A 3,615-nucleotide genomic window follows, 5' to 3' on the forward strand; every position below is an offset into this window, starting at 1 on the left:
ATGAAAAGACCAGCTCATGGGAACACTCGGGGGCAATGGCTCCTGTTCATATTGTCCCTGTTCCTTCTAAATTTTACCTTCTCTTATTCTGTGTTCCGTTCCAGTTTTCACTCGGTAACCGTTTCCTGAGCACCGCAGTTGCAGGGCCATGAACCGGACGAAGTCCCCGCCTGCACACGCCCGCCTTCCAGCCTCATGCGGGCAATGTGAGTGTGCACAGGCAGGAGCCACTGCGCGTGGTGAGAAGTGCCCTAAGGAAAGAAGCTGGCGCTGAGGCCGAGAATAAGGGCAAAGGGCAAGTGAGACACATTGAATGGACAGTCAGGTAAGGCCCTGGGAGAAGGTGGCATTTCCACGCACCCGAAGACCGAAAGGCAGCCAGACAGGAGCTGAGTTAAAGGAGGAGCCACCTGGGCCGAGGGCGTGGACAGGAGGCAGGCGGGAGGTGGCGGCTAGTGCAGGGGCCTGAGAGCCTGGGGAGAGAGGAGGGCCACATCCTGCTGGCAGGCCCTGGCACAGAAGGTGAATTTTTTAAAATGTATTTAAGTGCAAAGAGAAACCATTGAAGTAGAGAGTCTTGTGATCCACGTTGTATTGTTATGGCGGTGGCTCTCACAGTGTGGTCCTCAAACCAGCAGCGTCGGCGTCACCTGGGAACATGTGAGAAATGCAAAGTCCCAGGCCCAGCCCAGACCTGAGTCAGACGCCCCAGGTGCGACCCGCACTCTGTTCTAACAAGCCCTCCGGGCGCTACTGCCACTGCTGGTCGGACTGGAGGCCCAGCGGCTCTGGATCCTGGCTGCACAAAAGAGTCATCCAGAACTTTGAGCTATTACTGTTAAGAGACGCCACCACCAGCACTAAGCTCGTTAGTTTGGGGTTGGCGTGTGGCTGCTGGTAGTTTGTTAAAGGCCCCGAGCAGCGGGCATCTCAGCGCTGGCTTCTGTGTGGAGCCTGGGCTGGAGGGAGGAGGGAGAACACACAACAGGACCAAGTAGGAGGCTGACGCAGTGTCCAGGTGAGCCACGGTGGTGGCTTAGACTTGAGAAGTGACAGAGAAGGCAGAGGAGTGAACAGATTTTAAACATATTTAGGAGAAAAAAATCAACAAGACTGTCAGATGGATAGGAGATGGGGGCGGCATGGGACTGAAAGGAACACCAGCATGTACTTCCTGCCCCGCGCTCGTAGGTGGACTGCAGCTAGAAGGCCCCGGGTTCCTGGCCTGGACATTGAGAATGGGGAGCTGAAGCGACATCTCTATCTGCCGGGCAGGTAAGGCGGTGCAGCGGGTCGCAGCAAAGGTAGGAAGCTCCGAGTTTCTCCTGAGTGCTACGAGGAGCTGAGTGTAAAGGAACACCCCACCCCACCCCCTTCCTTGATTTCTCGAGTGTGACCTTCCTGTTTTAGGGCCAAGTTGCCCCCCAAATAGGATGGGCTCCTTTAGAGAACATCTAGCCAAGTGATGTGTCCAGGGGCGACCAGCAGGGGGCGCGCCAGACTCGGAAATGTGAATTGTTGGCCAGGCGAATCTTGCTTGCTTTTCCCAACTCAACTAGCAGAAAAGGCATCACACTCCAAAAATAATGATAATATCTACATTATTAAACAGCTACTACGTACCAGATACTGTGCTAAGTGCTTTACATGCACTCTCTCATTTAATTCTCTCAGCTCTGCAAGGTGGGTGCTGTGAGCATCCCCCACCTTATATATACTCAGAGAGGTTAAATGACTTGTTCACCGTCACCTGGCTAGTTGATGGTGAAATTGAGCTTGGTCCTCTGGCCCCCAGCGGTATGTGGCCACTTCTCTGTCAGAAGGGCCAGAATCCCAGCAGCTCTTTCTTGTCGCTGGCGGAGCTTTCACTCTTACTGTGGGGGAGATGCCCTTGGAATGAGCAAAGCTCTGAAGTCAAATGCCCATGGTTCTGCCACTCACTTGCTGTGTGGTGGTGGGAAGGTGACTTAGCCTCTCTGTGCTCATGTTTCTTCATCTCTGAAATGGGGTGAGATGTGTGAGGCGGGAGAGGGGCAGTGGTGAGATGGTCTTATATAACTGACCCAGAACCTCGAACTGCCCTGAGGAGGCGCTCAATTATGGCAGCTTTCTGCATAAATGAGTTCCCAGGAGGTAGAAACCGCTGTGGAGGGTCTACTTTGCTGTTCGACAATGCTTTCTGTGACGATGGAAGTGCGGGTCTGCTCTGTGCATGTGGCTACTGAGCACTCAACACAGGCACGTGGCTCATTTAAAATTTAGAACTGAATTTTAAATTTTATTTCATTATAATCTATTTAAATTTAAATAAACACATGGCTAGTGGCTACCATACTGGAATATGTCTCAACCGTGTCTGAGTTCAAGGTCGATGTATCAGTGAAAACCTTTTGGATTGTAAATAAAACGTTTAACATTTAGAGCCTGATTTATAGAAAGTGCATGATGAATGTGAGTTTGTTGCAAAGAAATATAAGAGGAAGAAAAATTAACAAGCAACGTCATTTTTTGCATTTGACACGTTTTGTTAGTTTGTGGGGCTGGACTCTCAGACTACCCCAAGGAAAATCTCACAGTCGAGCTGGAATTCTTTAAATATTTCTTCAACGTATTTAATGGGGCTAAAGAACAAACATGTTCTAGTGAATAGATGTTCAGAACCAATCCCCTTCACTCATTCACTCACTAAATCCATCATCCTTTTCCATGCCCTTCTCTTCCATTTTCTCTTCCAATTTTATAAACCAGACAACTTTTAGAATGTTTTTTAAAGACAAAATGTTAAGTAAAAAATGAGCCTCCAGGAAACAGCACTACATCTCTTCACACTTGGCCTTTAAGCAGCGGCCAGGAGGCACATCCTGGAGGTCGGGATGAAGGTGCAGCTCAGAGAGGCTGGTGGCGACCCTTCCCCAGAGCCAGGTCTGCCCCGGTGGACGCTGCCGTCGTCTCCACCTGAGGGCAGTTCCTACTCTGACAGTATCCGAACCGATTTGCATCCCGGCCCGTGGTGTAAGGAGACCTGAGTTGATGGGCACCTCATTTCCAGTGTGTTCCAGAGGTGTTTCGTGCTCCTTGCAGACTGGCACCCTGGCCTGCTGTGCCACCCCCTCCTCTGCCCCTGACCCAGTGAACCACAAAGCCCCTGTCCGTCCTCCGGGCCGGCAGGCTCACAGGCTGCCTTTGCTGTATTCAGCTGCGGGGGGGGGGGGGGGGTCCTTCTACGGCCTCACCATCCTGAAGACAGCCTTCTCTCCGGGCCCTCAGGTGAGGCACAGCTCTCTGAATGAAACCTATGGTTTTAGCAACAAGTGACCAGTGGAAGGGCCATTGTTTTTTCAATTTTCTTTTCACGACAAGTCAAACCCCTCTACAAAGAGAATCCTCTACCAGAATGATTGAAGTATAACTGACATAAAACCTTCTATTCGTTTCAGGGGTACAACATAATGAGTTGATAGTTGTGTGTACTGTGAAATGACCACCCCAAGTCTAGTTAACATCTGCCACCATACATAGTCCCCAAATTTCCCCCTGTATCTTTTTTCTTCCATCTTAACTAGTTCTGAACATAATCACTCACAACCCTATCCCCAAGGTCCCCTGGGGGTGGGG

This window comes from Myotis daubentonii, chromosome 14, assembly GCF_963259705.1.
Source record: "Myotis daubentonii chromosome 14, mMyoDau2.1, whole genome shotgun sequence".
Lineage (NCBI taxonomy): Eukaryota > Metazoa > Chordata > Mammalia > Chiroptera > Vespertilionidae > Myotis > Myotis daubentonii.